Source organism: Chiloscyllium plagiosum, chromosome 35 (genome assembly GCF_004010195.1).
Source record: "Chiloscyllium plagiosum isolate BGI_BamShark_2017 chromosome 35, ASM401019v2, whole genome shotgun sequence".
Lineage (NCBI taxonomy): Eukaryota > Metazoa > Chordata > Chondrichthyes > Orectolobiformes > Hemiscylliidae > Chiloscyllium > Chiloscyllium plagiosum.
The window spans coordinates 38,629,819-38,650,366 of NC_057744.1; the positions used below are offsets into that span (position 1 = coordinate 38,629,819).

Genomic DNA, 20,548 nt, shown 5'->3' on the forward strand with positions numbered 1-20,548 from the left:
CCCCACCCCAGTCTGACCTATCACCCTCACCTTGTCCTCTTTCCACCTATCGCATTTCCAAAGCCCCTCCCCCAAGTCCCTCCTCCCTACCTTTTATCTTAGCCTGCTGGACACACTTTCCTCATTCCTGAAGAAGGGCTTATGCCCAAAACGTCGATTCTCCTGTTCCCTGGATGCTGCCTGTCCTGCTGCGCTTTTCCAGCAACACATTTTCAGCTCTATAAATTACATCTCAATTTTTCCCAGTTTTGAGACTGAGTAAAAATTAGTTGGCATTTTGAACAAATATGGGCTAATAAATAATGTGCAAATGAATTTGTTAATGGCAAAATGTATTTGGCTAACTTGACTGAGTTCTTTTCAGTAACACAGAGCATTATTGAGGGTAGTGTGTTTGATGTTTTGTATCCACCCTGGTAAACAGTATACAACAAAATATCATGTAACAGATTGGGTAGCTACATGAGCATGGTTGTAAACGGACAGTAGCAACATGACAACACAACAGCATATACTCTCGCAGCATTTAAAAAGCATCTGGATCAGCACTTAAAATTCTAGAGCATAGTGGGCTACGGACCGGGGCAGGTTAATGGGATTAGTATATTTTGGGGATTGTTGGTTGTCGTCGATATGATGGGCAAAAGGCCTGTTTCTATGATGTATGATTTTATGACACTAACAATTGACAAAGAGAAATAAAGTATAGTTTGGTGATTAAATTTGTTTCCAGAGTGGAACAAAGTTGGAAGTGGTACTCCCAGGATTGTTGTTTCTTTTCTATGCATATTAATGACTGCATATTAATGACCTGGACTTGGTATTCTTTGTAATGATTGTAACAAGGTCAACCAGATGACCCTGATAGAATATGAGTTCCCTGATTATGGCTGTTAACCTGGCCCAGTCAAAGAGCCATGGCTGTCAGATATAAACAAGAATGTGGTCCCATATGTCCCGCGGGAGCCTGTGCCCCACAACCTGAGCCGACTCCGAAATTTTAATTTTGTCTCATTTAGGGACGTAAAAAGGAAAGCCCTGTACGGACTGCTCCTGCACACCGTCCACCTCTTCTCCCTCATCCACCGTCCGGACACGCTTTGGCGTGCCCATTTGCCACCGGGCGGTGGGGATCCCCAGTGGAGGGCTCTCTACGCGGGAGCCCCCCCCTTTCTCTCGGGGATCTGGGGTGGAGGGTGCTGCACGCAGCGGTCTCCTGCAACCGCAGATTGCGGTGGTTCACGGACTCCCAGCCCAACTGCTTGTTCTGTGGCGCTGTGGAGTCCCGTGGACCACATGTATATTGGATGTGGGCGTTTGCACTCCCTTTCTGATTTTCTGAAAAGCCTCCTCCTCTGCTTTTGGTTGCACTTCAGTCCCACGCTCCTGATCTTTGGGCACCCGGCACAGAGGAGGGAGGGCAGGTCTGAAGATCTCCTCGTGGGTCTGCTCCTGGGCCTGGCCAAACTGGCCATCAACAGGTCGAGGCAGCGGGCCGTGGAGGGGGTCGTTAGGGCCGACTGCCTGCCCCTCTTCCGCGGTTACGTTAGAGCCCGGGTGTCCTTGGAGAAGGAGCACGCGGTGTCGACCAACACCCTGGAGTTGTTCAGGGAGAGGTGGGCGCCGCAGGGAGTGGAGTGCAGTATTTCCCCCTCCAACTCTATTTTGATTTAGATTAGATTACAGTGTGGAAACAGGCCCTTCGGCCCAACAAGTCCACACCGACCCGCTGAAGCGAAACCCACCCAAACCCCTACATTTACCCCTTCCCTAACACTACGGGCAATTTAGCATGGCCAATTCACCTGACCCTGCACATCTTTTGGATCGTGGGAGGAAACCGGAGCACCCGGAGGAAACCCACGCAGACACGGGGAGAACGTGCNNCGGGAATTGAACCCGGGTCTCTGGCGCTGTGAGGCAGCAGTGCTAACCACTGTGCCACCGTCCCTGCCCTCCCCTTCACTGTTTGATCATACAGCATTGCCCTTTTTTGTGAAGGGCACTGCTTGTCACTGGCCACTCAGGTGTTTTCCTATCTTCCTGGTGGTGGAAATTGAATAAAGATTCGTGCACCTTGTGTCTCTCACTGTGTCTCACACCTGCACACACACACACCATGGGTGCTGGGGAAAAAATAAGCACTACCGCAGTTAGGCGGTAGTGTGGGGGTTAAGAAAAGAAAAAAAACAGAAAAAAAAGGAGAAAAAAAACAGAAGTGTCATTAAAGAAAAAATAAACAGGAATGTCAGGAGCTCCGTTCACTATGAGAGTTTGCTCTGAGGAAGCCAGGCCTGTATCAAGTACTGTGCAGGTGTAAATGAAGGGACTTGATGACAGGATAATAGCCTCCATGGAGTTATTTTAGTGGCAACGTGTTTTAAAAAAAAAACACTCCTAGTAAAATTTGCTTGCAACAGTTGTCTTTCAGGTGTGGTAACCATTTCAGGCTTCATGACGTTATTTGGGAAGCTTGACTCATTGGATGCTGTCATTGCCGTCTGGGCCCAGTATGTAGAAAGAATGTTTTTTTTTCTTGGTAAATTACATTGGGGCAGATGAAAAGCAATGAGTAATTGACCTGATGGCTTGTGGACCTGCAGTTGTTTTGGTTATTAGGAGCCTATCTGGCCCTGAGGCATCAGACACTAAAATCGTTCAATAGTTGATGAATTTAGTTAAGAAATATTATGACTGCAAGCCTCCTCTAATTCTGAAATGTTGTCAGTTTTACTTGGCAGTTCGAGAACCAGTGGAATCTGTGTCTGTATTTTTGCCAAGGTTAAGAAAACTGGCAGAGGCATGTGACATTGGTTTAACCCTTAAAGAGATGCTGAGAGACTGTTTGCTATGTCAGATTAATAACGTAACCATGTAAAAGCACCTATTTGTTGAAGCCCAAATAGACTTCAAACAGACAGGACAACTGGCTTTGTCATTCGAAAATGTGACAAATGGAGCATTTGAGTTACAGGGAAGTAGACATCCTTGCTAGGCCGACCTGAGCTTGGGAAACATCACTTGAGTGAAGGCGATTACATAGCCTCAGTCAGGACATATCCTGAACAGAGGGACTCTAGGTCAGCAAAACCCCAAAACAAAGCCCAGCCTTGGCAAAACAGTTAATATTTCCTTCAGGATCTGAGATGGCAAGCCACTGTAGTTGCTGTTGGTACGTGGACTCGAGACTAGAAAATAGTCCCACTGGGCCTGAATTGATTAGATTAGATTACATTACATTACAGTGTGGAAACAGGCCCTTCGGCCCAACAAGTCCACACCGACCCACCGAAGCGCAACCCACCCATACCCCTAACCTAACACTACGGGCAATTTCGCATGGCCAATTCACCTGACCCTGCACATCTTTGGACTGTGGGAGGAAACCGGAGCACCCGGAGGAAAGCCACGCAGACACGGAGAGAACGTGCAAACTCCACACAGTCAGTCGCCTGAGGCGGGAATTGAACCCAGGTCTCTGGCGCAGTGATACAGCAGTGCTAACCACTGTGCCACCGTGCCGCCCACAAATTGAGTAAGAGAACTCATAGACCATATCCAGGAGAGTGCACACCCTGGAAAGCCCACTTACATCTGGCTTGGAATAGTTGAATTGTTTAGTAACATCTAAATCCAAACCAATCAAACAAGAGTCTGGTTAAATGGTCACCCTGTTCTAATGCAAGTTGATACTAATATGCTGTAACAGTGATCGCAGAACCAGTCTTTAACAAGATTCCCGTTGTACTCAAATCCTTAAGTTTGCTTAAGACCTTAACTGGACTGAAACCCTATACTGGCATCCTTCAAGCAGCTAGATATGAGCCATACATACCGGTAATTGCAGTTAGACAAGGATTCCCAGAAGTATGCTACAGTAAGGATTTGTACCAATTTGAGAGACTGCCATTTGGGGTATCATCAGTCCACTCCATTTTTCAGCGGATGGAGAACATTTCACAAGGTCTATGCCAGGTCACAATTTATCTAAATGACATGCTAATAACAGGTAAGACCAGTGAAGAGCACTGAGAGAACTTGGGCATATTCCTAAAATGTACATCCAAGGAAGGCGTATGCCTTCAAAAGGAAAAGGCACCCCAAATGACCTACTTGAGTTAGAGTTGACAAGACCGGGTTACACCCATTGGAAGGTAAAGTAAGGGCAATCAAAGTTGCCCCGGCTCTCACATCTGTAGGAGCTTAGGTCTTTCCTTGGATTGGTAAATTATTACAGAAAGTTCATACGTAACCTAGCCTGTATCCTGGCATCCTTACATCTGCTTTTCAAAAAGAGTCAACCTTGGAAATGGTGACATGTGATGCTTCCCCATATGCTATCAAGGTAGTGTTAGCTCATAGATGGCTCAATGGAGAGAACTGCTCAAGATCATAGGAGGGTGCCTGTAAACAGGAAAGTGGCTTGAAGTGTGTATAATTCAATGCAAGAAGTATACGAAATAAGGTAGGTGAACTTGCAGCGTGGGTTGGTACCTGGGATTTCGATGTTGTGGCTATTACGGAGACATGGGTAGAACAGGGACAGGATTGGCAGTTGCGGGTTCCAGGATTTAAATGTTTTAGTAGGGAGAGGGGTGGGGGTAAAAGAGGGGGAGGTGTGGCATTGCTTGTCAAAGATAGTATTACAGCTGTGGAAAGGACGATGGATGAAGACTCGCCATATGAGGTAGTTTGGGCTGAGGTTAAAATGTAGATGGGTAGGTTAGTGAGTTTAAGGATGATACAAAGATCAGTGGAGTTGTACGTTGCGTAGAAGGTTGTCAAAGAATGCAGCAGAATATAAATCAGTTGCAGATATGGACGGTGAAATGGTTTAATTTGGATGCAAGATGCTGCACTTTTGGAGATCAAATGTTAAGGAAAAGTATTCATTTAATGGGAGGACCTTGAACAGCATTGATGTACAGAAGGATCTTGGGGTTCCAGTCCGTAGCTCTCTGAAAGTGGCCACTCAAGTTGATAGGCTGCTAAAGAAAACTTATGGAATGGTTAGTTTTACTGGTCAGGGAATTGAGTACAAGAGCCAGGATATCATGTTGCAGCTTTATAAGACTTTGGTTAGGCCACACTCAAGAGTATTGCACTCAATTCTGGTCACCGCATTACAGGAAGGATGTGGAGGCTGTCAAGAGGGTGCAGAAGAGGTTTACCAACACGCTACCTGGATTAGAGGATATGAGCTTGGGTTGTTTTCTCTGGAGTGGTGGAGGCTGAGGGGAGACTTGAAAGAAATCTATGAAATTATGAGATGCATAGATGGGGTTGACGGTCAGAATCTTTTTCCCACAGTTGAAATGTCTAATACTAGGGGGCATGCTTTTAAGGTGAGAGGGGGAAAGTTCAAAGGAGATGTGAGGGGCAAGAGAGTGATAGGTGTCTGGAACGGTTTGCCAGGAGTGGTGGAGGATGCAGATATGATAGGAGCATTTAAGGGACTTTTAGATAAGCACAACAATGTACAAGAATGAAGGGAAATGGACCAAGGACAGGCAGAAGTTTGTCCTTGGTTAGTTTAATTTGTCATCATGTTCGGCACAACATTGAGGCTGTTTTTGTGGTGAAAGTGAGGACTGCAGATGCTGGAGATCAGAGCTGAAAAATGTGTTGCTGGAAAAGCACAGCAGTATCCAAGGAGCAGGAGAATCGACATTTCGGGCATAAACCCTTCTTCATATGCCCGAAACGTCGATTCTCCTGCTCCTTGGATGCTGCCTGACCTGCTGTGCTTTTCCAGCAACACATTTTTCAGCTCTGATCTCCAGCATCTGCAGTCCTCACTTTCACCACAAAAACAGCCTCAATGTTGTGCCGAACATGATGACAAATTAAACTAACCAAGGACAAACTTCTGCCTGTCCTTGGTCCATTTCCCTTCATTCTTGTACATTGTTGTGCTTATCTAAAAGTCCCTTAAATGCTCCTATCATATCTGCATCCTCCACCACTCCTGGCAAACCGTTCCAGACACCTATCACTCTCTTGCCCCTCACATCTCCTTTGAACTTTCCCCCTCTCACCTTAAAAGCATGCCCCCTAGTATTAGACATTTCAACTGTGGGAAAAAGATTCTGACCGTCAACCCCATCTATGCATCTCATAATTTCATAGATTTCTTTCAAGTCTCCCCTCAGCCTCCACCACTCCAGAGAAAACAACCCAAGCTCATATCCTCTAATCCAGGTAGCGTGTTGGTAAACCTCTTCTGCACCCTCTTGACAGCCTCCACATCCTTCCTGTAATGCGGTGACCAGAATTGAGTGCAATACTCTTGAGTGTGGCCTAACCAAAGTCTTATAAAGCTGCAACATGATATCCTGGCTCTTGTACTCAATTCCCTGACCAGTAAAACTAACCATTCCATAAGTTTTCTTTAGCAGCCTATCAACTTGAGTGGCCACTTTCAGAGAGCTACGGACTGGAACCCCAAGATCCTTCTGTACATCAATGCTGTTCAAGGTCCTCCCATTAAATGAATACTTTTCCTTAACATTTGATCTCCAAAAGTGCAGCATCTTGCATCCAAATTAAACCATTTCACCGTCCATATCTGCAACTGATTTATATTCTGCTGCATTCTTTGACAACCTTCTACGCAACGTACAACTCCACTGATCTTTGTATCATCCTTAAACTCACTAACCTACCCATCTACATTTTCATCCAAGTCATTTACATATATCACAAACACAGAGGTGCCGGTACAGATTCTTGTGGAACACCGTGGCTGCTTTGCCCGATATCACAACATTTCACTTCCAAAAGTAGTTTATTAGCTACAGAACAATTCGGGGTGGTCAGTGGTTGTGAAATATATTGTATAAGTGCAGGTATTTTCTTTTACTGCAGGCATAGAGAAGCATCCCCTTGCTGTGATACGATTTCACCTGTTGCCGGTTGTAAGGATCCCACCATGGTCACATACATGGCCATTGGCAGAACTCTTAGAGTCATAGAGTCATAGAGATGTACAGCATGGAAACAGACCCTTTGGTCCAACCCATCCATGCTGATCAGACATCCCAACCCAATCTAATCCCACCTGCCAGCACCCGACCCATATCCCTCCAAACCCTTCCTATTCATATACCCATCCAAAAGCCTCTTAAATGTTATAATTGTACCAGCTTCCACCACATCATTTTGGCAGCTCATTCCATACATGTACCACCCTCTGTGTGAAAAAGTTGGCCCATTGCAGTTCTGTTTGAAAAAAACTGCGGCATGTCTTAGTGAAAACCACTTTCCCATCACTTAGCTTTGGAGGAGGAAGAAGATCCTGGGAGGTTAAGTCCTCTTGCTGAGAGTTCCTCCCCCTTCACCGTGCCCGTGGAGAATCTTTATTGACCAAAAAGTCAAAGGATGTAGGGGGCAGGCAGGAAACTGGAGTTGAGATGACATCAAACCAACCATGATCATATTGAATGCCGTTGCAGTGTTTCGAGTCCAAACAGCTCACTGCTATTCTTAATTCACAGACTCATTTGTTTACCTTCTCCTCCCGGGGTGAGAAATTTGTCCTCTTCTTCCTGTTGTTCAAACTAGATTCTAAGATGGTTGGGTGGGGGGGTGGGAGGCGGGCAAGTGCTTGAGGGACTGACACTAAAAGATTGTATCCGCTAATCATGGAATTATTGGAATTATTATCCTGAGGGCTCAACCTCAGGATAAGAGGTTGATGATTGAGGACTGAGATGAGGATAAAAGGCTTCACACAAAGTGTAAATCTTTGGTATTTTCTGCCCCAAAGGATTATGAATGCTCCATCTTTGGACCGTGAGCATGCAGGCTGAAGATTAGAATTGTAGCCCAAGTCACAACTTTTTCTGTTTGTTTGTTTGGGCAGGCTCAATGAGCCATTCCACTTCTATGACATGCTTCGAAGATGCTGGTGTTGGACTGGGGTTGACAAAGTTAAAAATCACACAACAGGTCATGGACCGACAGGTTTATTTGGAAGCGCTAGCTTTCGAGGCGTTGCTGCTTCATCAAGTGATGAAGAGGCAGCATCTCGAAAGCTAGTGCTTCCAAATAAACGTGTTGGTCTATGACCTGTTGTTGTGTGATTTTTAACTCTATCACTTGTGTTCATTTTCCCATCATAAAATAGGAGCAGAGGTAGATCATTCAGCTCTTTAAGCTTGCTTCACCATTCATTAAGATCATGGCTCTAATGTGTTCTGACAAGTTCTGGATCCAAAACAGGTTAACTCTGCTTTCTGTCCACAGGTCAGTTGAGTTTTCCCACAGATTCTGTTAGAGTTCCAGATATATCAATACTTTACCGTCAACCCAAGTGCTTTAATTTTGCATGATAATCTTTTACGTGGAACTTCATCAAAAGCCTTCTAAAGTAAACCACATCCACTGGATTTCTTTTAGCAACCCTACTAGTTATATCCTCAAAAAAAACAGTAGATTTGTCAACCATCATTTCCCTTTTGTAAAGTCATGCTGACTCTGTCTAATGTTTTTACTATTTTCCAAGTGTTCTGTTTTTAAAATCGACTGAGCAGTTTCCCTAGTATGATTGTCAGGCTAACCTGTCTATAATTCCTTGTTTTCTCTCTACCTCCTTTTTAAAATAATGGATTACATTGACTATCCTCTAATCTATAGGAACTAGTCCGACGCAGCATCAGAGAGAGAAATAGAGAAAAATAGAGCTGAGAGTCCCATGTGCTCACCCAGAAAAAGCTGGGAACCATCCTCCTCAGAAGAAAAGTGGAGAGGAAATTCTTTCTAGACAGAGTAGAGGAGGAAGAAAGTGTTGCCGATGAAATGCGGAAGATGGAAATGTGAGAAAAGAACTCCAAGCAGGCAGATTTAGCGTTTTGGAGAGAGTGATCTTCTTTCCAAACTGAGAAAGCCTTCCCACTGGTGGAAATATCAAGGGCCAGATGGGAACTGGCTTCAAGACGATTGGCAAAATCAGCAGTGGTGAATTGAGAGGGGGAAATATCAACTAAAAGCGAGCAGTTAGGGTCTGGGTTGTGCTGCCTGGGAGTAAGGCTCAATGGAGAGGGATTGTTTTCTGAAGGGAGGACCATTTGCTGGGATACAGGGTAAGGGCAGAAGAGAGTGAGATCTTATTATTAGAGACTTTACCTAGTAAGCCACACCAAAATTGGTGGCGTAGGGGACAGCACTACTTCAGAGTACAACTGGACCTTAATCAGATGGGATGATGTGCCGAGGAGTGGCAGATGGAGTTTAATCAGAAAAATGTGAGGTGCTACATTTTGAAAAGGCAGGACTTACACACTGAATGGTAAGGTCTTGGGGAAGTGTTGCTGAACAAAGAGACCTTGGACTGCAGGTTCATAGTTCCTTGAAGAAGGAGTCGCAGGTAGACAGGATAGTGAAGACGGTGTTTGGTACGTTTTCCTTTATGAGTCAATGCATTGAGTATAGGAGTTGGGACGTCATGTTGTGGACGTACAGATCACTGGTTAGCCCACTTTTGGAATATTGCACACATTTCTGGTCTCCCTTCTAACTTGATAAAGTTCCATATAAAAGATTATCATGCAAAATTAAAGCACTTGGGTTGACAGTAATGACATATTTAGAGAACTAAAAAGAAATTGGTAGTAAAACTCAACCGACCTGATAGCATCTGTGGACAGAAAGCAGAGTTAAGTTTTTAGATCCAGAACTTGTCAGAACAAGTGAGAAAGATGTTGTTAAACTTACAATGGTGCAAAAAAGATTTACAAGGATGTTGCCAGGCTTGGAGGGTTTGAGCTATAGGGAGAGGCTGAATTGGCTGGTGCTGTTTTCCCTGGAGCGTCAGAAGCTGAGAGACCTTACACAGGTTTATAAAGTCATAAGGGGCATGGATAGAGTGATTAGACAAGGTATTTTCCCCACAGTGGGGGAGTCCAAAACTAGAGGATTAAAGTGAGAGGGGAAAGATTTAAAAGAGACCCAAGAGGTAACTTTTTCACACAGAGGGTGGTGTGTGTATGGAATGAGCTGCCAGAGGAAGTGGTGGAGGCTAGTACAATTGCAACATTTAAAAGGCATCTGGATGGGTACATGAATAGGAAGGGTTTGGAGGGATATGGGGCAGGTCGGACTAGATTGGGTTGGGGTATCTGTTCAGCATGGACAAGTTGGACGAAAGAGTCTGTTTGCATGGCGTACATCTCTATGATTCTATAAGCAATTTAACTGTTCCAAGCCAGATGGAGGTGGGCTTCACTGGGTGCGCGCTCTCCTGAATACCAGCCTTTGAGTTCTCTTACTCAATTCAGGCCCAGTGGGATGATTTTCCAATCTCAGTTTGGCACACTGATAGCAACTACAATGGCATGTTTTGGTGTTTTGCTATGGGCTGACCGAGAGCCTTTCTGTTCAAGATATGTCCTGGCGTAAGGCTATGCAGTTGCCTTTACTCAAGGAATGGTGATGTGGTCCTGAACAAGAACATGAACCACATAGAAACTGCAAATTAGGAAACCGGCAGGAGCAAAACATATGTGGGCCCTCCAAACAGCTGGAAAGGCTATCGGAACCCATGCGTTCGCCTGCCCTGTCCAGCCTCGAAGAACCCTCGAGTCTGTACTACACGCAGCGCATGTCTCAGCCTCAATGCATTTACCACCTCATGAAGACAATGAATTTCTTTCAAGATGCTATGGTCTGATACACAAAGCCCGTATCCAACACTGAATCGGAGGAACTGGACCCAGTGTGAAAAAAACTCCAGGAGAGCTGCAAAAGCAAGAACAGGCCTACGTCCCTGATTTACGAGGTGGAGGGATGTAGTGATTTTAATGAGGTCAGCCAGGTCAATCATATAGAATATAAATTCCCTAACCGGGGCTGTTAATCTGGTCCACTCAGAGCCCTGGCTGACAGACAGAAATAAGAGTGTCAGATGTGCTGTTCACTTTGACAGCTCGCTCTGAGGAAGCGAGACCAGTGCCAAGTCCTATGTATATGTAAATAAAGGGTCACTTGATGGGATACTTGCCTCTGTGGAATTATTTTACTCGATATAAGTTCAAAGCTGCTGGTTGACAAAGAACCCAGAAAAGTAGTAATACACATAGCCCGTGACCACTCCCTGCTTTCTAGCTCTGAAATTTGCAGCCTCCCTATGAGTGCTCCTGACCTGCACGCCCCTCCTTCCTACCCCAGAAATTGCATCCTCTCCCATGCTCACGCTGCAATCTGCAGTCCTGACTTACCAGAGTTCCAGTGTGAGAGGCACTAGTGACAGGCAGGAGCTACAGCAATCATTTACAAAAGATTTTCTCTGTTCCATGACTTATGCAGTTAAAATATTTTTAAATGAAAATATTAAAATTCAATATAATATGATTAAAATATTTTTAATTTTTAAAAGTTTGACTTAATTTGTTATTGTCACATGCACTTTGAAAGTTATTTCATTCAGCAGCATTTAGTATTTCAATTTGTACTTTCTTTCTGAGATCTATTTTCTCAAAAGGTTCGATGAAACGGAGCTCCAGCTTCTGTGTGTTCCCATAGGAATAAATGTTTCACTTAAAGTTGCAATTTTTAAGATTATAAATACAACTTGAAGAAAGAACTTACTGTTTATGAAAAGGAGCTGGTACAATTACAGTATTTAAAAGGATGGGAACATGAACAGGAAGGGTTTAGAGGGATATGGGCCAAATGCTGGCAAATGTGACTAGACTAATTTAAGATATCTGGTCAGCATGGATGAGTTGGACCGAAGGGTCTGTTTCTGTGCTGTATGACTCTAACAGGACTAATCTGTACAGTTATGGGGAAAGAAAAGCTAACATGGAGGAACAAATTGGATAGTTTTTTCCCAAATAGCTAAGAAGGAGATGACATGCCCTGTGACTCCTGTGCCGCAAAATTCCATAAGGGAGAAAGAACGGTGTTCGTCAAAACAGGAGATAGTAGTAATGAGTCACCAGACAACAGAATCAAGGTCAAACATGGAATAGAAGGAGAATTCACAAACCTGATCTTATCAAATGACAGAGCAGACTTGATGAGTCAAATGGCCTTTTCTCATTCAAGTCAATTCAGGGGACATTATTGATTAGGTTCATACTTAGCCTTGCTTTCTCTTCTTTCAAAGTGACTATAATTTTAAGCTTTCGGCAAGTTAACTGGATCATCCATTCTGAGGAATGTGCGTATTCTTTTAGTGATAACACGATGCCTCCCACGTTTGTGATCACACTTGAATCGCTTATGTTTTCTGTAAATTTGCATTTCCATTGTGGAGAAAGGTAACCCCTCTCCAGTGTCATGAAAGGTCTCCAGTCTTAGATTTCCAACTAAACATATTGCCATCACATCAGTGTCTAACAGTCTGAACATTTTAATCTAATTTTACTTGAGATCTGGCTATGCTTTCTATGAATTTTTGCTTGAAGACTGTGGTTATTCAAAGGTCACTGAGTCAGAAATTATTTCCCAGCACTGAAGGAGGTCATTGGTTCTCCGAAGTAGCATGGCTATTATACACCTCTGGGGCAGATGGGACTTGAACCTACGCCTCCTGGTCCAAAAGTACTGCACCACAGAGGCCCCTTAAGTAGCATGATCTGACACATGGTTTAATTACTCAGCTGTCTGCAAATCAGACCATATAATTCAACTGCAAAATTACATATTGATAAGTAAAACTATGACAGTAATTTTTTTCAGACTGTACCCAATAGCCCAACAACCAATAAGAAGCATCCTTTTACCCCTTTAAGAAATCAAGGTATTGCCTGATCAAAGGATCAGAGCCACTCCCAACTCAATGAAATCCATGATCATTCCGATTACTCAACCAATACTATACGCTTTAAAAAAACAAAGTAGGAGCTCCTTTCTGAAGTGCGTCTGTGACCTCAACAAATCTCAACCGTCCACATATATGTAGAATGTAATTTATTCAACCTGATAAAAAAAATTTACATTAAGTTAAATCTGCAATTAACTCATCATTTTGCTACAATAAACCCAAATCACTTTATGAGTTTAATAGCTAGAAATCTATTGATCTCTGTCTTAAACATATTTAGTGACCAAGTCTCCACAGCCTCTGGAGCAGAGAATTTCAAAGAATTCTACCCTCTGAGGAAAACAGTCCGGAATGCCCTGCCTCTTATTCGGAGACTGTAACTTAGTTCTAAAATTGCCAGCCAGGAGAAATATCCTTCGGCCCTCTCTGCACAGTCTCCAAAATATCCTTATAAGGCATTCCCATTACTTAATGTATTAATCTGGTGAACCTTCTTTGTCCTCCATTTATGGCAAGTGTATCCATGTTTCGTTAAACAAATATTGGACTCAGTATCTCTGATCTAATCTCACCAAAGCTACACAACTAAAAAGTTAGATATTTTTCTGTGTTCAAATCAAATAAAGGCCACATCCCATTTGCCTTTTTGAATTGTTTGCTGCACATTTACAGGCATGCTAGCTTTTAGTGACTCATGAACAAGGACACTTGTGTCCCATGGAACAGTATTTCCCAATCTCTCACCATTTAAGAAACACTTTTTCTTTCTGCCAAAGTTTATAATTTTACATTTTTTCATATTATGTTCCACCTGCCATGTTCTTGAGCACTCACTTAGCCTCTCTAAGTTCACTTGAAGGCTCGTTGCATCCTCTTCAAAACTTAGTTTTGCATCTAGATTTGTGACATCAGCAAACTTGGAAATATAATATTCAGTCTCTAAATGTCAATCGTTGATCTAAATTGTGAATTGCTGGAGTCCAAGTACTGGTCACAGCATACCAACTGGAGAATGACCTCTCTCACAATCCACAACAGTGTTTTATCCCCAATCTCACGTGCTATAGCTTTGCTTATAACCTCCTGCCCAAGACCTGAACAGTCTTCTAAAAATCCAAAGACATAACATTCTCTGAATGCACCTCATCCAGACTGTTACAACATCAGAAAACCATTCACAGATTTGACAAAGAGTTGATCGGTACTTCCCCATTTTCTGTCTTCCTTCTTTCTTAAATAGTTGGGTTACATTTACTATCTTCCAATCTGCAGCAACTATGCTAAACCCATAAATTTTAAAAGATGACCACCAAAACCTCCATTATCTCTCCAGCAACCACTTCCAATGTACTCTGTGATGTAGCTCATCAGGTTCAGATTTATCAAATTTCAGTTTCATTAAATTTCTCCAGTACTACCACTTTTATTAATTTCTTTCAGTTCCCCATTCTCTCTAGAATTCCTGGGAGGAATTTTCTATCTTCCTCTGTGAAAAAAAAATATCCATTTAATTATTTTCTGCCATTTCCTCATTCCCCAGCATGAATACTCCTGTGTCAGCTTGCAATGGGAAGAGATGACATTGGATTTGAAACATGAATGGTTTCTCTCTCCACAGAAGCACCAGACCTGTTCGGTTTCTACAGTATTTATTTATTTCAGATGTCTAGTATCTGCAGTTGCTTTATTTTCTTACATATCTTGCCCTTTTTAGTTATGTATTGAAGCTTTTAAAGTTTTTTAAATATTTCTCACCAGTTTACTTTCATATTCTGTTTTCTTCATCAATTTCTACGTGCTCCTTTGCAGAATTTTAAAATACTTACAATCCTCAGGCTTACAACATTGCTGGTATCTTTATAAACCTTTTCCTTTGATCTAATAAATCTTTATCTTATAAAATGCTCAAGATCTCAGCATTTCTAGCAGCATCAGGAGACAGAAGTCTGAAATTACTCATGTTCAGAATTTAAAAAGGCTGTAAAAAATCATGTTGTTTAGGAGTGAGTGGAGCAGATGTAAGGGTGTCCAGAATTAAAGATAAAATGTGTGCACATGGTAGTAAATGAGAGAATGAGATAGAAGATGGGTAAAAATTTTAAGTATGAAAAGAAGAAAGTGGGCCTTGCCAACCAAACAAACACAAACTAGGTATGAGTCGGGAAAGAAACAAAATCAAGGATACGCGTTGAGTTCTGAAGTTATTATACGCAGTGTTGAGAGCTCCAGGTCTTAAGGTGCATAAAACAAGATGTTGTTTCTCCACCTTATGTTGATCTTGGTTGGAATAATATAGCAGGCCCTGGACAGCAATATTGGCATGTGAGCAAACAAATGACATTCTTTTAAATGTATATACTGGTGGGGTGAACAAAGGGAGCTCGATCATTGTTATCCCAAGGACTGGAGTGCAGAGTTGAAACTTTATTGCTGGAACAGCACAGCAGGTCAGGCAGCATCCAGGGAACAGGAGATTCGACGTTTCGGGCACAGGCCCTTCTTCAGGAATGAGCAGAGAGTGTTCAGCAGGAGAAGATAAAAGGTAGGGAGGAGGGACTTGGAGGAGGGGTGTTGGAAATGTGATAGGTGGAAAGAGGTCAAGGTGAGGGTGATAGGTCGGAGTAGGATGGAGCTCTTTCCACCTATCACATTTCCAACGCCCCTCCTCCAAGTCCCTCCTCCCTACCTTTTATCTTCTCCTGCTGAACACTCTCTGCTCATTCCTGAAGAAGGGCCTGTGCCCGAAACGTCGAATCTCCTGTTCCCTGGATGCTGCCTGACCTGCTGTGCTGTTCCAGCAATAAAGTTTCAACTTTGATCTCCAGCATCTGCAGACCTCACTTTCTCCTGGAGTGCAGAAGCAAGGGAAATGGGCCTTGCCAACGGGGTGGACAGACTATCCCCAGAAATGGAGACAGTGAAATCAAGAAAGCGAAGAGTCGAGTGTGAAATGAAGGCAGGAGGATGGAATTTGGAATCAAAACTGATTAACTTTCCAATTCCAGACAAGACCGAAAAACAGCACCAATAGCATCACTGAGGTACCAGAGGGAGAGTCATGTACAGCGAGTAGACTGGAACAAGTAATGCTGCGCATACCCACAGACAGATAGGAATAACTGGGACCCATGCAGGTATCCATAGCTATACATGCTTTGGAGAAAGTGAGATCAGTTAAAGAAATTGTTGAAAGTGAGAATGAGTTCTGACGGAAGGGGGTAGTCAAGGGTGGGGGACTGTTCATGCCTCTTTTCAAGGAAGCAGCGGAGAGTGTTCAGACCATCCTGATTGTAGAGATATTGCACAACCATTGTGAAGTCAAGGGAGCTTAGGCTGGGGAAAGTGGAAATTGTGGAACATAAATCATCAGAAGAATCACGAATGTAAGTGGGAAGAGACCGAAGGAGGAAAATTACTGAAGTCCACAGAGATCACGTCCACTGCTCTGCCTTCATCATTCCTCTTTGTTACGTCTTTAAAGAATTCAAACAGACTTGTCAGATATCACCACTCCTTGACGAAGCAGTGCTGATTCCACCTTATTTTCCAAGTACTCTACAATCTCATCTTTAATAATGGGCTCTAAAATCTTACCAAGGACTGAGGTCAGGTAACTCATCTGCAGTTCCTGTCTTCTGCCTCCCTCCCTTCTTAAATGTTATATTAGCCACCTTCCCGTCCTCTGGTACCCTCTCTGACTCCAACGATTCCCAAAATATCACCAATGCCCCTACAACCTTCTCAATCTCTTTCAGATTTCTGGGGTGTAGTCCATCTTATCTGAGAGATTTCACTACCTTCAGACCTTTCAGCTTCCCCAGTACCACCTTCTTAGTGACAACCACCAGATTGGGCAGAGCAGTCCTGTTTGTCAATTTTGAGAAGGAGGTTGAAGCAACCTCTGCAGGTTTGGAAAGATGTGAAGCTGTGGAGGGGAGATCTCCAGAGGAAATTAGATCAGTGATCGGGCCTGGAAACAACAGCTTGTTGTTCAGTGGAGGGGCCAGGGTCCAGGCAGTGAAAGGAGGACATGTCTAAGAGTTAGTACTCAGCCTCTGCAAATAACAAGCAACAACAGCACCAATATTATCAGCAGATTTGATAATAAGGTTGGGTGTGACATGACAGAATGGAGTTCAGCAAGTTCAGTGGGAGACAGGTTAGAGTGAATGAGGAGAACAGGAAAATTAAGGCAACAAATATCACAGACAGATCTCGGTGAAGAGATCTTCTCTTGCGAGCCATGAATGCAAATTTGTTGTAGACTATGCACTACCTCTTTAAATGCTAGTCATTGCCTGTCTTCTGTCGCATCTTTCAATGCAGTTTCCTAATCTATTCCAGCCAACATTCCCTTCTGTAGAAGACGCTGGTTTCAGATTCAATGATATCATTTCCAATCTTAATGTAAAATTCTCATTTTTCATAACTCTTCCCTAGATCATCCTCCACAACTCTATTAAATAATTAGCCTTTTCTCAGTGGACAATATCTGAGTAAAATAGTCTGTTCTCAAGTTGGTTTTCTAGAACAGCATGTTGAAGAACCACTTTATCAAATATTCAGGAATTCATCCTACATAGCATTAGACTTACCCAGGAGAAAGTGAGGACTGCAGATGCTGGGGATCAGAACTTAAAAATGTGTTGCTGGAAAAGCGCAGCAGGTCAGGCAGCAAAGGAGCAGGAGAATCGACGTTTCGGGCATAAGCCCTTCTTTAGGCTTCCTGAACGTCGATTCTCCTGCTCCTTTGATGCTGCCTGACCTGCTACGCTTTTCCAGCAACACATTTTTAGACTTAGCCAGTCAATCATGATGGTTGCATTAACCTTGTTACATGCACCTCCAATTTCCTTATTTTTTACCTTGTCATATGTAGTCAGTTCTATTGTTAGGAGGAGGAAGTGAGGACTGCAGATCCTGGAGATCAGAGCTGAAAAATGTGTTGCTGGAAAAGCGCAGCAGATCAGGCAGCATCAAAGGAGCAGGAGAATCGACGTTTTGGGCATAAGCCCTTCTTCAGGAATGAGGAGGGTGTGCCAAGCAGGCTAAGATAAAAGATAGGGAGGAGGGACTTGGCGGAGGGGCGTTGGGAATGCGATAGGTGGAAGGAGGTTAAGGTGAGGGTGATAGGCTGGAGAGGGGGTGGGGGCAGAGAGGTCAGGAAGGAGATTGCAGGTCAAGAAGGCGGTGCTGAGTCCAAGGGTTGGGACTGAGAAAAGGGGGGGGGAATGAGGAAGGTGGAGAAATTGTTAGGAGGCCTATAAACAACTTCTACCAATGTTTGCTGTCTCTCAGCTTCATATAATGATATTCTGGCATATCTATGTTATCCTGGTAGCTACAGCAGGATGTCTCCATGATTTATTCTGATGCCTCCTTGATAAAAAGGTACCAACTAGCAGGAACAAAAACAAACAACCGAGACCAACAATTTCCAGGTTCAATCCACAATCTTTCCTAAATCTGGACAGCAGTTCAGGGACCACAAATACAACAGGACACCTGGAAGCCACAGAATCATCCAGATCAATACCAATGGTGTCACACAGCGAATTCATATTTGACTATCATTAGGGCCTGTTTCATGGGAGCTCTTTCATTGTATGCGGAGCATGAATGTAATACAACTTTGCAGTATTTTTCCACAGCAATCAGCAAATGAATAGAAACTAGGACTGGAGACGAAGGATCACCATAGCATATCACAATACATCAGTATGTCAAATTTTCCATAAATAGAAAAACAGAGTAATTTGGGTTCATACATAAAAGAATCCCTCAGAAATGATCACAAACACTCAGTACTCAATTCAAAAAATTATGATTGCTATGCCAACAACTTCCTTTGACATAGCACCTTTAACAGGGTAAAACTATCCCCAATATATTTTTCACAAGAATTTTACTCAACATTTCACAACATAGGAGGTCTGCCTACGCCATAGCTTTAGCTCCTGTGGGATCGTCGTGCATACATTTGTCACTTTGAGACTTGAATATTCCAAGTCACTCCTGGATGGCATGTCATTTTGCATGCTCCACAAACAAGCTCCTTCAAAGCGTTGTTCTTGGTTTCTGAACTCACCAACTGCTTGTTGGCCCAGATTAGTGAGTGGTCCTTGATTTTGAAATTCTCCTTTGTGTTTTCAAATCTGTCCATCTTTGTTACTTCCTATTCCTGTTAGGTCCACGAGTACTACAATTCTCCATTCCTACATTCTGTTATCATGTATATGGGTGATTTTAACCACTCCATCTTTAGAAGCCATGCTTTCACTTTCTTCAAGGTTAATCTCCTGATTTCTCTTCTAAATCTCTCCACTTTTCTTCCTTGTTCTTTAAGGTACTTATTAACATCCACCCTGTTGATCAACATTTTGTTGATCAATCTTCATATCTCCTATGTTGTGAAATGTTTAGTAAAATTATTGTGAAAAATATTGGGGATAGTTTTACCCTGTTAAAGGTGTTATGTCAAATGAAGTTGTTGGCATAGCAATCATAATCTTGTACTCCTCATAGTCCAGGTACATCTTATGGACCAAGTCCAGGTCAATGGGACAAGTGCAGTTTGCTGTTTGCAGACATAGATTTAGTGGGGTGAAGGGCTTGTTTCATTGGATCAGCAAAATGTTCAACCATTTTCTTCTCCACAATCCGCTTACTGGAACACCCATTCTCTAATCAGCCACACTCTTATCTGCTTACCTTGCATTCCATCCCCACTGACAAGCCCCTTAAGTTCCTCCATCATCTCCAAATCCCCTCTGAAGCCCCATTCGCCCCGACACCAGATCTCCTTCCAAACCCCCATTCGCCCCAAAGCGGATCACCTGCCAGCCCCAAATCTCCGCCTTCACTGGATTTCACCATCAGATCCCTCTCTGGAACTCTCGCACCTAAACCCCGCCAACACACACACACGATCCCCGCAGGGAATCCCTGCACTCTCCGACCATGACACTTGGAACCCCTTGTGCACCCAACGGTCAGAGCAGGACTAATCCACCTTCTGCTGCCGGCGGGGATTCAGGAAATAGTCGAGGCGGCCAGTGTTTGTCCAGGCCCCGAGGGGGATGGGGGCCCGGGCTGACAGCCGGGGCTGCCGTGATCGGCGCAGTGTCCTGGGACTGGGCTCGAGGTGGCTGTGAGCGCCCATCTAGGGGGGGGGGAGTCCGTCTCCCTCCAATCTGCCCCGCAGCCCCCACCACCCCCCCGGGCCGACCAGGAGGTGCAGTGATCCAGCCCGGGCCGGACCGTACCAACGGCGTCAGGCGGGCGGGGAGCGAGGGGGGGGCTAAGGCGAGCCGGGCCCAGCAAGGAGCATCGGGCCGATGGGAGAACAGGATGGGGACAGAGGCAGGCGGTCTCCCCCGCTCTCCCCAGCCTCAGAAGGCCAGGTCCACCCGCTGCCGCCTCCCCTTCCCACAGTCTCCCCCCACCCCCCCAGACCGCGGGCGGGGATGGGCCGCAATCGCCGCCATTTTGGGAGCGACTAAAGGGCCGGAGAATACGGGAAGCAGGGAGAGAGGGAGCGGGCGAAGCGGCCGAGGACAGCGGATCCCCGGACAGCCGACTACACTTACCGCAGAAGGAACCATCCGGGGACACACTAACAAGCCCGACCTGAGTCTCCCAACCACGGCTCCGTCGGTAAATAGCGGCCGGTGCTCACCTCAGAACGGAGAATGGAGCAGCGCCGCCCGCATTAGCATAAAGAGGCCCGCCCGCGCGAGGCTGTCATTGGCTCAGGATGGAGACGGGGGGAGAGAGACA

The 20,548-nt window shown here is 44.3% G+C and overlaps 1 protein-coding gene across 4 annotated transcripts in view; it reads right to left on the reverse strand.

Moving 5' to 3' along the window:
- Positions 1–20,503, reverse strand: part of prdm10 (PR domain containing 10) — a 236,734-nt gene extending 216,231 nt beyond the window's left edge. For 3 of the 4 annotated variants that reach the window (XM_043676952.1, XM_043676953.1, XM_043676951.1), the window contains exon 1: positions 20,359–20,503. The gene's annotated coding sequence lies outside the window, so the exon portion shown is untranslated. The remainder of the gene's footprint in view (positions 1–20,358) is intronic. The other variant, XM_043676954.1, reaches the window with a different exon arrangement.
- Between the last annotated feature and the right edge of the window lie 45 nt (positions 20,504–20,548).